This window comes from Triticum dicoccoides, chromosome 5B (assembly GCF_002162155.2).
Source record: "Triticum dicoccoides isolate Atlit2015 ecotype Zavitan chromosome 5B, WEW_v2.0, whole genome shotgun sequence".
NCBI lineage: Eukaryota > Viridiplantae > Streptophyta > Magnoliopsida > Poales > Poaceae > Triticum > Triticum dicoccoides.
The window spans coordinates 180,163,347-180,177,905 of NC_041389.1; positions in this window are offsets into that span (position 1 = coordinate 180,163,347).

Genomic DNA, 14,559 nt, shown 5'->3' on the forward strand with positions numbered 1-14,559 from the left:
CCCGTCGGCCCTCGCCTCCCTCCTCTCCCCTGCCGGCCGTCGTCGGGCCTGCCTCCTCACCCCTGCACTCTCTGTAAACCCCCCCCTCTCTGCTAGGGTTCTTCGGTTATGTTAATTAATTAGGTTATCTATTTAGTTATGAATTTAGCTAGGTTTCAAAATTAGCTGAATTTATATGCAAATTTGAACTGGACATGTGATATGTGCATATGTCATGTTTTGGACATGTCATGTTTGGAAAATGATCCGAGTGGCCTATGATACGCCGGAATGTTGATTCATTTCCGTTTCGGTGAATTTCAGGCGCTCGATATGTCCATTTTTTAGCAAAGGTCATGCCGAAATTTCCCGTGAATAAAGGCATGATTTGTGCTACATAGTTGGCATATCGAGTGCTGGCACATAGATTTCTTTTTATGTCATTTATCATTTATTCATACTTTTAGAAATAAATGAGGCCACTTAATCATAGGAAACATGTCGAACAACGAAGAAACTGGGCCTTCTGACCAAGATGCAGACGAGATGGATTATGAGGGTGAACAAGAGTACCTCGACTATTTGACTGCTAAGCAATGTTTGCAGGTCGGCCTCGATGATGGTATTGACGCCGACATCGACACCGACGGCGCCGGCACCGATGGCGGCACCAAGACCGATGGGGAAGCTACCGACGGGGAAGGTACCGGCCCCGATGCCGCTACCGAAAAGAGGAAGCATAAGAAGCAGAGGAGGCCCAGAGGCCAAGAAGCAGAAAATGAAGTTTAGTCAGGCGGACATCGACGCAAAGGTGAAGCTTGCGGTCGAGAAAAAAGCAGCTGAGGACGCGAAAAAAGCAGCCGAGGACAAATATGAGTTGCTACAGCAGGCAGTCAATGCAGTTGTAACTGCCTGCAGAAATGATTTTGCTACTAACTTGGTTCCAGTTATCATCAACTAGGCGAAGGAAAATCCAGACAAGACGGTACATGATTTCCCGATGCCGAGTTTCGTCGCGAGCAACTCCATGAACAACAACACCATCGCACCATCACTTGCTCAAGCAACCGGGCCTCCTCTCGCAGCCGCTCCCGCTCATAGCAGCCCGTCCTCAGTCTCAGGTGCGCTAGGTGGGCCTTCGTCTTTGGCTGAGCTCGACGCCGTCATGGTAATTAAATGTCGCACCAACATATATATATAGATAATATTCCATTTTTGTTGCCTTACGGTTGTTTTACGCCATAGACATATGTGTTTGCAGGTGAAAGAAACCCCGTGCACCATACTCTACTTGATCAAAGGCCAGAAGGTGGACGTGGGAAAGGGGATGATAATGGACCCCTCTCAACGCACGTTCCACAACCAGCCGATCCCCGCTGGGCACTTGAGGGTTAGCTTGACCAGTGTGAAATCGGGGCACAAGGATTTGCCTCCTCCAGTACAGCATGTGGGAGCGGACGACGAGACCCCGCTGCGGATTGGAAGCTGCAAGGGTTGGGTGCTGCTATGGCCGAAGAATCTTATTCGTCTGCAGCCGGCCGAGAGCACACCAGTAACTACCACACATCAACAAGCATGTGCGGAGACCACCACCCCGCCTACGCAATTACCAGCTCCTGTAGTGCCGGGTGAGAGCGGCGGACGACATGATGAAGGGGGTGCAATAGTACTGGCTGATGTAATTTCTCTTGTAGAACGGAGAATGGATGATGAGACGGAGGTCGACCCTATGGATTACCTCAATACAAACGCGTATGACTGTGACATAGATATGATGAGTAAACCATATGACGAATCGGGCTATCAGCTTGCTAATGAGGATATGGATGATATGCCCGGGCAGGGTCGTACCATGGATTGCAAAAAGTCTCTCTTCATGAAATCCTCACAGGACATGCCTGAAGATGCCGCCTCAACACAGGCTCAACTAGCCAGGCGCGAGGGTCGTACAGTACTTAGCCCGGGAACACTGGGGTAGGGGTTAAGGAAGGGTCTGGAAGGTGTGCCCAAGAAAAAGGAGAGGGAGAGATCGGGGAAGGTAACTGCCTCCAAACAAGCCAGAGCACACAGCAGCCAGACGATGCATTCTGAAGAGCGTGTACCCATGAAAGGTGCGGTCATGTTCCATCTCACGGGCGAGCCGATGCTACCGCCGAAACCGCTGGAGGCACTATCAGGGGATCTCAGGAGACTGCACGACCATGTGTTGTCGACTGAGAAAAGCCTACTAGCCTCAAAGGATCCAGGATATCCGACATACGCGGCTCGTGTGCCTGAGGGGAAGTGCTACGTCGACACATGGCCCGCGGAGGTGTTCTTCCTGCGGTTTGACCATATCTTTGAGATGTTCTAACAAGGCGGCTTGATTTAATATCGTCCGCCTTTTTACGCTACATATGAGCTCCGTCATGAAGAGTGAAGAAGTCTCGCAAATCTGTGTGGCGGATCCGTACTACATGCACGAGTCTTTCTTGAGTCTCGGCGACTTTGAGCGTTAAACTGCTAGGGAGTACCTCCAAAACTTCATGGTACAGAATAAGGACCGGGAAATTGTCCTCGTGCCTTATCATCCAAAGTAAGTCAGTTCCGGACAACCCTTTCGTACATTTCAATCATTCCTTCTCTCTCATATGGGGAATAATTTGAGGTGTCTTTTCCTCGCAGCAACGGGCGCGCCGTCCTTATCGTTCTTTACCTGCAAGTCTCCCACGCCGTGTATTTTGACCCTTCCAGAGACTACGAGAAAAAGGACTACACCCACACAATGAATATTCTAGATGATGCACTCCAAGGCTTCAGCTTTAGAGGTGGCCACGTGCAGATCAAGAAACAAAGGAACAAGAAGATGGGTTTCGCGCATAAAACTAACTTCTCCTGCATCCATGTTCCAAAACCAAGCAAGAAGGCTGGATTCTACATCGTCCATCTCATGATTCAGTTCAACACGGATCACCAAAAGCTTCGCATTAATAGCAGAAATGATGATCATATCCACAAGTGGCTAGAATCTCATGGAGAAGCGAATTATAAACTTAGAGATGACTTCTTTCGCATCCAAAGCGACATTGCGACGATCATCATGAAATGAGTCATCGATGAGAAGGGGATGTTCCACCACGGCCCTATATCGCGAGCTGATGTCCGAACTCGCATAGGCATGCAACGTCTAGACCTCACGCCGTTCAAGAAGCTAGGGTTCGTCCTCGATGATATGGAAGGATGGAACTTCTAGTGATTTATGATGCCGATGATGATGATATGTGTCGGTTGAACTTGTATACTTTTTGTAGCGATGAAACTTTGTGATGTCCACGGTCCCTGCCGAACTTGCGTAACGCTACTTTGTTAGTTTGCGTACGATGACCTGCGTACCTCTAGTTAATTAATTTGCGTACTGTATATGTTGCATCTAGTTGCTAACCCTTTCTTTTTCCGTGTTGCTCTAGTATATTTTGTTTCATATATATGATTGTACATCCTCTTCATGAACATGCATCTCTAACAGGTACCTAGTTTCTTGATGGCGAGATGGAAATGCTATGTCGTGTACAAAGGGAAGGTTCCGGGGGTGTACAACGAGTGGCATGAGTGTCAGGCGCAAGTGAATGGGTACACGGGCGCCAGCCATAAAGGCTTCAAAAGCAGACAAGAAGGAGAAGCTAGTTACTTGAGGTTCACCCTAGCGCGAGAGAGGACTCGTAACTGCCACCTCATGTACTGCATAGTTCCGCTCTCACTCATAGTGATAGCACTTCTTGCGTATACCTTTGTTTAGATGGATGACGTTGTTGTAGTTGCAAGTATTCAAGACATGCATGTATCGCTATTTTCGAGATGATGACAAGATATCACTTTGTGTTGGATGATGATTATGATGAGACTATTTGTATGTACATGCTATGATTACATTTGTGGTCTCGCAGGCATTTGTATGTGTATCATGATGACATTTCTATGTGCTAAAGATTCTTCTACAAAGCCTGTTCAAATACAAAACAAATATGCCAAAAAAAACTACTTAAATTAGCAGTAGCGAGTGTATAAAAGTTAGCAGCAGCGCCTTAGTAGCAGTAGTGCATCCAGGCAAAGCGCGCTAGCGCTACTAGCAGTAGCGAGCTTCCTCTAACCGCGCTGCTGCTACACTTGTGTAGCAGTAGCGTGTGTGAGCATGCGCTACTGCTATGCGTTACCTGTAGCACCTTATTAGTAGCGCGTGTACCCGCGCTACTGATACATCTAAAACCCGCGCTGCTGCTAGCCTTTTCCATAGTAGTGTTGGCTTACTGCGGAAGACCATAGCTCTCACTTTGCATATAGGTGTTCTATCTAAAATGTTTGCGATGAAGAGCTAAACAAATCCTACTCGGCACATTTTCCCTTGGCTTACTGGGGAACTGTCAATATACATACGAGTGTTCTATCTAAAACGTTTGCTATGTTAGAGTGGCAAGTAGTTGTTTCAAAATGCCTTTGTTGACTATTATTCGAGTGCGCCTTCTCTCAAAATGGACACGAAAATTACCACAGCCTGTCGGGTGCCATTCCATGATAGCATGCCAAGTTTCATCAATTTCAGACAAGTTTTGGATTTACTAGAATTTAAAAACAAAGTATCTCAACATTTTGCTGGCGGTCAATAGTGCTGGAGTTTGAAATTCATTCCCATTTTGTTGCATGGGACCTAAGCATGCACCCAAGGACACAGATTTGATTTTTCACCCAATTTATATGCACTGGAGCTTGTGCATGTAGTTCAAATTTGAATTATGCACCCAAAATGCCTAGAAAACCCAGTTAATATATAAAAATGTCCAAATGAACCCGAAAAATTCCAAAATTGAACACAACACTCCTGTTGTTCTATGTTGGCACTAGAAAAATTTCAAAAGCAATAACAGGCAACGGGTATCGTTTCGTCCCCAAAGGTGGCACGTTCCCTACCGAAACAATCAAGCTTGTTGTGAGAAGCTCTGGTTTGTGAGAAGCTTATACACAAACGTGCCCCGAATGGGACAAAAAATATACCATGGCATGTCGGGTGCTATTCCATGATAGCATTTCCAAGTTTCATGAATTGCAGACGAGTTTTGGATTTACTAGAATTTAAAAACCAAGTATCTCAATGTTTGCGGCCGAGTGACGGTGGCAGGATGTTTGACATTCATTCCCATTTCTTGCATGGGACCTAAGCATGCAACCAACGACATATATTCGAATTTTCAACCAATTTATATGCATTCGAGCATGTGCATGTAGTTCAAATTTTAATTATGCACATAAATGCATTGAAAACTCAATTAGTGCATAAGAAATCTGCTAACGAACCCCCAAAATTCCAAAATTTAACACAACACGCATGTTGTTCTATGTTGACACTAGAGAAAAAAATTTAAATCAAGAAGTGGCAACGGCTATCATTTCGTCTAGAAAGGTGAAAAGTTCCCTACCAAAACCATCAGGCTTGTTGTGAGAAGCTCTTATTTGTGAGAAGCTTATACCCAAACCTGCACCAAATGGGACAAAAAATTTATGACGGCATGTTGATGCTGCTCCATGATAGCATGCCATGTTTCATGAATTACAGACGAGTTTTGGATTTAGTAGAATTTAAAAATCAGGTATCTCAATGTTTGTGGCCGAGTGACGGTGGTAGGGTGTTTGACATTCATTCCCATTTCTTGCATGGGACCTAAGCATGCAACCAAGGAGACAGATTTGAACTTTTAACCAATTTATATGCATTAGAGCATCTGCATGTAGTTCAAATTTGAATTATGCACATAAATGCATTGAAAGGTCAACTAATGCATAAAAATGTCCTAACAAACCCCTAAAAATTTCAAAAATTAACACAACACTCCTGTTGTTCTAGATGTTGACACTAGAGCAAAAATTGAAATCAAGAAGAGGCAATGGATATCATTTCATCCAGAAAGGTGAAACATTCCCTACTCTAACCATGAGGCTTGTTGCGAGAAGCTCTGGTTTGTGAGAAGCTTATACCCCAACCTTCCCCGAATGGGACAATATTTTTACCATTGCATGTTGCTGCCGTTCCATGATAGCATGTCAAGTTTCATGAATTTCAGGCGAGTTTTCGATTTACTAGAATTTTAAAACCATGTATCTCAATGTTACCAGTCGAGCGACGATGGCAAAGGTGTTTGACATTCATTCCCATTTCTCGCATGGGACCTAAGGTTGCAACCAAGGACACACATTTGATTTTTCAACCCGTTTATATGCACTGAAGCATGTGCGTGTAGTTCAAATTTGAATTATGCACATGAATGCATAGAAAACTCAATTAATGTATAAAAATGACCATGCGAACCGCGAAATATCCCAAAAAATTGCAACCACTCATGTTGTTCTATGTTGACATGAGAAATTTTTTGAAAGTAAGAAGATGCAACAAATATCGTTTCGTCCCCCAAGGTGGCACGTTCCCTACCGAAACCATCATGCTTGTTGTGAGAGAAGCTCTGGTTTGCGAGAAGCTTATACCATAACCTGGCCCAAATGGGACAATATTTTTTACCCCAGCATCTTGATGTCGTTCCATGATAGCATGCCAAGGTTCATGAATTAGACGAGTTTTTTATTTACTAGAATTACAAAAGCAAGCACCTCAACGTTTACCGAGAGCCACGGTGTCGTGGTGTTTGAAATTCATCCCCATTTCTTGAATGGGGCGTAAGCATCAACCCATGGACACATATATCATTTTACAACCCATTTTGGTGCACCGGAGCATGTGCATGTGGTTTAATTTTGAATTGTGCACCTTAAATGCCTAGAAAACTAAGTTACCGTATCAAAATGTCCAAACGAACCCCAAATAATTGCAATTTTTTTCACAACACACCTATAGTTGCATGTTCACTATAGATAGAAGTTCTAGCAATTCAAACACCATCCTTTGCAGCTGTGACCCCATTATGTAATTCAAATCAAGATGGAAAATCAAGTAGATCCCATACATTTTATCATCACCAACCGTGTGAGATGCGGTACAAAATATCCTCGGGCACCATCGGTGTATAGTACGCCTATGGCTTACGCAAGAAGGTTCGTCGGCTACAGTCCACAGCCGGAGTGTCAAGCACACTAGCTCGCTCCCCAAATATCATTTCACTGTTCAATCGTCGCCGGTGAAAGATGGGGACGTGGACCCGCGCCCCAGGGCAACTTCGGTGGACCACTCCGGCGAGAGCGTGGCCGCAGCCGCGAGGCGCATGCTAACAAGCTTCGTGAGGGCGACCGGAATATGCGACCGAGTGGCCAAGACAGCCCAAACGGCCGTTGTTGCTTCTCAGGCGGCGGCAGCAACATCTGCCTCAGGGATAGCAACTGGAGAGAGCGTCACAACTGTTGTCAGTTCTGCAGCCGCGGCCCTAGCCATGATGGAGGCCGCCCAGGACCATGTCAAGGCCGCCCACGCCTAGCTCGTGGTGGTCACCGCACAAATCGAACAAAGATTCTCCGACAACGGTCGGCAACCCACGGCCGAAGAGTTGGCAATCGCCGAGAGCGTTCGAGTAGCCGTCCATTCCTGCGTGGCATACCTTGCCACGACGGAGCCCGTCAAAGCCTAGATGGCGTCTGCCCACGCCCAGCTCGTGGCGGCCTTTTCCAAAGAGATTGCGGACATGGATGGCGAGATGCTTGTGTTGGAAATATGCCCTAGAGGCAATAATAAAAGTGTTATTATTATATTTCTTTGTTCATGATAATAGTCTCTTATTCATGCTACAACTGTATTATCCGGAAATCGTAATACACGTGTGAATACATAGACCACAATATGTCCCTAGTGAGCCTCTAGTTGACTAGCTCGTTGTGATCAACAGATAGTCATGGTTTCCTGGCTATGGACATTGGATGTCGTTGATAACGGGATCACATCATTAGGAGAATGATGTGATGGACAAGACCCAATCCTAAGCCTAGCACAAAGATCGTGTAGTTCGTATGCTAAAGCTTTTCTAATGTCAAGTATCTTTTCCTTAGACCATGAGATTGTGCAACTCCCGGATACCGTAGGAATGCTTTGGGTGTACCAAACGTCAAAACGTAACTGGGTGGCTATAAAGGTGCACTACAGGTATCTCCGAAAGTGTCTGTTGGGTTGGCACGAATCGAGACTGGGATTTGTCACTCCGTGTAAGCGGAGAGGTATCTCTGGGCCCACTCGGTAGGACATCATCATAATGTGCACAATGTGACCAAGGGGTTGATCACGGGATGATGTGTTACGGAACGAGTAAAGAGACTTGTCGGTAACAAGATTGAACAAGGTATCGGTATACCGACGATCGAATCTCGGGCAAGTATAATACCGCTGGACAAAGGGATATGAATACGGGATCGATTGAGTCCTTGACATCGTGGTTCATCCGATGAGATCATAGTGGAACATGTGGGAGCCAACATGGGTATCCAGATCCCGCTGTTGGTTATTGACCGGAGAACGTCTCGGTCATGTCTACATGTCTCCCGAACCCGTAGGGTCTACACACTTAAGGTTCGATGACGCTAGGGTTATAAAGGAAGTTTGTATGTGGTTACCGAATGTTGTTAGGAGTCCCGGATGAGATCCCGGACGTCACGAGGAGTTCCGGAATGGTCCGGAGGTAAAGATTTATATATGGAAAGTTGTTGTTCGGGTTCCGGAAAAAGTTCGGGTTTTTTCGGTATTGTACCGGGAAGCTTCCAGAAGGTTCTGGAGGATTTCGGAGGGGTCCGGAGGTCCGGAAATTGTTCCACCATGTCCAATACAGCAGCATGGGCTGTAAGGGGGCGCCCTAGCCTTAATGGGCCAGGGGAACCAGCCCCCCAAGGCCCATGCGCATGGGAGGGGGGAAACCCTAAGGGGGAGGGCCTCCACTTGACTTGGGAGGCACTCCTCCCCCCCTTGGCCGCACCCCTTCCTTGGAGGAAGGGGCAAGGCTGCGCCTCCCCCCTCTCCCTTGCCCCTATATATAGTGGAGGGGAGGGAGGGCAGCCGCACCTGAAGCCCTGGCGCCTCCCTCCCTCCCGTGACACCTCCTCCTCTCCCGCAGGTGCTTGGCGAAGCCCAGCAGGATTGCCACACTCCTCCACCACCACCACGCCGTTGTGCTGCTGTTGGATGGAGTCTTCCTCAACCTCTCCCTCTCTCCTTCATGGATCAAGGCATGGAAGACGTCACCGGGCTGTACGTGTGTTGAACACGGAGGTGCCGTCCGTTCGGCACTAGGATCTCCGGTGATTTGGATCACGACGAGTACGACTGCTTCAACCCCGTTCTCTTGAACGCTTCCGCTTAGCGATCTACAAGGGTATGTAGATGCACTCTCCTTCCCCTCGTTGCTGGTTTCTCCATAGATAGATCTTGGTGACACGTAGGAAAATTTTGAATTTCTGCTACGTTCCCCAACAGTGGTATCAGAGCTAGGTCTATTGCGTAGATTCTTTGCACGAGTAGAACACAAAGTAGTTGTGGGCGTTGATTTTGTTCAATATGCTTACCGTTACTAGTCCAATCTTGTTTCGACGGTATTGTGGGATGAAGCGGCCCGGACCGACCTTACACGTACTCTTACATGAGACAGGTTCCACCGACTAACATGCACTTGGTGCATAAGGTGGCTGGCGGGTGCCAGTCTCTCCCACTTTAGTCGGAACGGATTCGATGAAAAGGGTCTTTATGAAGGGTAAATAGCAATTGGCATATCACTTTGTGGTTTTGCGTAGGTAAGAAACGTTCTTGCTAGAAACCCATAGCAGCCACGTAAAACATGCAAACAATAATTAGAGGACGTCTAACTTGTTTTTGCAGGGTATGCTATGTGATGTGATATGGCCAAGAAGAATGTGATGAATATATGTGATGTATGAGATTGATCATGTTCTTGTAATAGGATTCACGACTTGCATGTCAATGAGTATGACAACCGGCAGGAGCCATAGGAGTTGTCTTTATTTATTGTATGACCTGCATGTCATTGAACAACGCCATGTAAATTACTTTACTTTATTGCTAAACGCGTTAGCCATAGAAGTAGAAGTAGTCGTTGGCGTGACAACTTCATGAAGACACGATGATTGAGATCATGATGATGGAGATCATGGTGTCATGCCGGTGACGATGATGATCATGGAGCCCCGAAGATGGAGATCAATGGAGCTATATGATATTGGCCATATCATGTCACTACTATTTGATTGCATGTGATGTTTATCATGTTTATGCATCTTGTTTACTTAGAACGACGGTAGTAAATAAGATGATCCCTGACAACAATTTCAAGAAGTGTTCTCCCCTAACTGTGCACCATTGCTAAAGTTCGTCGCTTCGAAGCACCACGTGATGATCGGGTGTGATAGATCCTTATGTTCACATACAATGGGTGTAAGACAGATTTACACATGCAATACACTTAGGGTTAACTTGACGAGCCTAGCATGTACAAACATGGCCTCGGAACACGGAGACCGAAAGGTCGAGCATGAGTCGTATAGTAGATACGATCAACATGAAGATGTTCACCGATGATGACTAGTCCGTCTCACGTGATGATCGGACACGGCCTAGTCGACTCGGATCATGTAATCACTTAGATGACTAGAGGGATGTCTATCTGAGTGGGAGTTCATAAGATGAACTTAATTATCCTGAACATAGTCAAAAGATCTTTGCAATTATGTCGTAAGCTCGCACTTTAGTTCCACTGTTTAGATATGTTCCTAGAGAAAATATAGTTGAAAGTTGAAAGTAGCGATTATGCGGACAGTAGAAAGCTAATGTCCTTAATGCACCGCTCAGTGTGCTGAACCCCAAACGTCGTTTGTGGATGTTGCGAACATCGGACATACACGTTTTTGATAACTACATGATAGTTCAGTTAAACGGTTTAGAGTTGAGGCACCAAAGACTTTTTCGAAATGTCGCGGAACATATGAGATGTTTCGAGGGCTGAAATTGGGATTTCAGGCTCGTGCCCATGTCAAGAGGTATGAGACCTCCGACGATTTCTTAGCCTGCAAACTAAGGGAGAAAAGCTCAATCGTTGAGCTTGTGCTCAGATTGTCTGAGTGCAACAATCACTTGAATCGAGTGGGAGTTGATCTTCTATATCAGATAGTGATGTTTCTCCAAAGTCATTTCCACCAAGCTGCTGGAGCTTTGTGATGAACTATAACATATCAGGGATAGATATGATGATCCTTGAGGTATTCACGATGTTTGACACCGCGAAAGTAGAAATCAAGAAGGAGCATCAATTGTTGATGGTTGGTGAAACCACTAGTTTCAAGAAGGGCAAGGGCAAGAAGGGATACTTCATGAAATGGCAAATCAGTTGCTGCTCTAGTGAAGAAACCCAAGGTTGAACCCAAACCCGAGACTAAGTGCTTCTGTAATAAGGGGAACAACCACTGGAGCAGAATTACCCTAGATACTTGGTAGATGAGAAGGCTGGCAAAGTCGATAGAAGTATATTGGATATACATTATGTTAATGTGTACTTTACTAATACTCCTAGTAGCACCAGGGTATTAAGATACCGGTTCGGTTGCTAAGTGTTAGTAACTCGAAATAAAAGCTACGGAATAAACGGAGACTAGCTAAAGGTGAGCTGACAATATGTGTTGGAAATGTTTCCAAGTTTGATGTGATCAAACATCGCACGCTCCCTCTACCATCAAGATTGGTATTAAACCTGAATAATTGTCATTTGGTGTTTGCGTTGAGCATAGACATAATTGGATTATGTCCATCGCAATACAGTTATTCATTTAAGGAGAATAATGGTTACTCTGTTTATTTGAATAATACCTTCAATGGTCTTGCACCTAAAGGAATGGTTTATTGAATCTCGATAGTAGTGATATACATTCTCATGCCAGAAGATATAAGATAGTAATGATAGTACCACCTACTTGTGGCACTGCCATGTAAGTCATATTGGTATAAAACGCATGAAGAAGCTCCGTGTAGATGGATCGTTTGGACTCACTTGATTTTGGATCACTTGAGATATGCAAATTATACCACATGGGCAAGATGACTGAAAGCCTCGTTTTCAGTAAAATGGAACAAGATAGCAACTTGTTGGAAGCAACACATTTTGATGTGTGCAGTCCAATGAGTGCTGAGGCATGTAGTGAATATCATTATGTTCTTACTTCACAGATGATTCGAGTAGATATTGAGTATATTTACTTGATGAAACACAAGTCTGAATTATTGAATGGTTCAAGTAATTTTAGAGTGAAGTTGAAGATCATTGTGACAAGAGGATAATATGTCTATGATATGATCATAGAGATGAGTATCTGAGTTACAAGCTTTGGCACGCAATTAAGACATTGTGGAAATTGTTTCACAATTAATAGCGCCTGGAACACCATAGTGTGATGGCGTGTCCGAACATCATAGTTGCATCCTATTGGATATGGTGCGTACCATGATGTCTCTTATCGAATTACCACTATCGTTCATGGGTTAGGCATTAGATACAACCGCACTCACTTTAATAGGGCACCACAAAACTCCGTTGAGACGACACCGTATGAATTATGGTTTAGAGAAACCTAAGTTGTCGTTTCTTAAAGGTTTGGGGCTGCGACGCTTATGTGAAAAAGTTTCAGGTTGATAAGCTCGAACCCAAAGCGGATAAAATGCATCTTCATAGGACACCCAAAACAGTTGGGTATACCTCCTAATTCAGATCCGAAAGCAATAGGGATTGTTTCTTGAATCGGGTCCTTTCTCGAGGAAAGGTTTCTCTCGAAAGAGTTGAGTGGGAGGATGGTGGAGACTTGATATGGTTATTGAACCATCACTTCAACCAGTGTGTATCAGGGCACATGAAGTTGTTCATGTGGCACCACACCAATTGAAGTAGAAGCTTACGATAGTGATCATGAAGTTTCGGATCAAGTCACTGCCATACCTCGTAGGGTGACAAGGATACGTACTACTTCAGAGTGGTACAGTAATCCTGTCTTGAAGGTCATGTTGCTAGACAACAATGAACCTATGAGCTATGGAGAAGCGATGGTGGGCCTAAATTCCGACAAATGGTTAGAAACCATGAAATCCGAGATTGGATCCATGTATCAGAACAAAGCATGGACTTTGGTGGACTTGCCCAATGATCGGCAAGCCATTAAGATAAATGGATCTTTAACAAGAAAACGGACGTGGATGGTAATGTCACCGTCTATGAAGCTCGACTTGTGGCGAAGAGTTTTTTCACAAGTTCAAGGAGTTGACTACGATGAGATTTTCTCATCCGTAGCGATGCTTAAAGTCCGTCGAAATCATGTTAGCATTAGATGCATTTATGAAATCTGGCAGATGGATGTCAAAACGAGTTTCCTTACCGGTTTTCGTAAGGAAGGGTTGTATGTGATACAATCAGAAAGGTTTTGTCGATCCTAAGGATGCTAAAAGGTATGCAAAGCTCCAGCAGTCCTTCTAAGGACTGGAGTAAGCATCTCGGAGTTGGAATGTGCACTTTGATGAGATGATCAAAGATTTTGGGTTTATACAAAGTTTATGAGAAATTTGTATTTCCAAAGAAGTGAGTGGAAGCACTATAGAATTTCTGATGAGTATATGTTGTTGACATATTGATGATCAGAAATGATGTAGAATTTTCTGGAAAGCATATAGGGTTATTTGAAAGGTGTTTTTCAATAGAAAACCTGGATTAAGCTACTTGAACATTGAGCATCAAGATCTATGAGGATAGATCAAAAACGCTTAATGGTACTTTCAAATGAGCGCATACCTTGACATGATCTTGAAGGTGTTCAAGATGGATCAGTCAAAGAAGGAGTTCTTGCCTGAGTAGTAAGGTACGAAGTTAAGACTTCAAGCTCGACCACGGCAGAAAAGAGAGAAAGGACGAAGGTCGTCCCCTATGCTTCAGACGTAGGCTCTATAGTATGCTATGCTGTGTACCGCACCGGAAGTGTGCCTTGCCATGAGTCAGTCAAGGGGTACAAGAATGATCCAGGAATGGATCATTGGACAGCGGTCAAAATTGTCCTTGAAGTAAATAAGGACATGTTTCTGGATTATGGAGGTGATAGAGAGTTCGGCGTAAAGGGTTACGTCGATGCAAGCTTTAACACATATCCGAATGACTCTGAGCAGCAAACCGGATACGTATAGTGGAGCAACCATTTGGAATAGCTCCAAGTGGAGCGTGGAAGCAGCATTTACAATATGACCTAGAGATTTGCGAAGTACATACGGATCTGAATGTTACAGATCCGTTGACTAAAACCTCTCTCACAAGCAGAACATGATCAAAACCCCAGAACTCATTGAGTCTTAATCACATGATGATGTGAACTAGTTTAGTGACACTAGTAAACTCTTTGGATGTTGGTCACATGGTGATGTGACCTGTCAGTGTTAATCACATGGTAATGTGAACTAGATTATTGACTCTAGTGCAAGTGGGAGACTGTTGGAAATATGCCCTAGAGGCAATAATAAAAGTGTTATTATTATATTTCTTTGTTCATGATAATAGTCTCTTATTCATGCTACAACTGTATTATCCGGAAATCGTAATA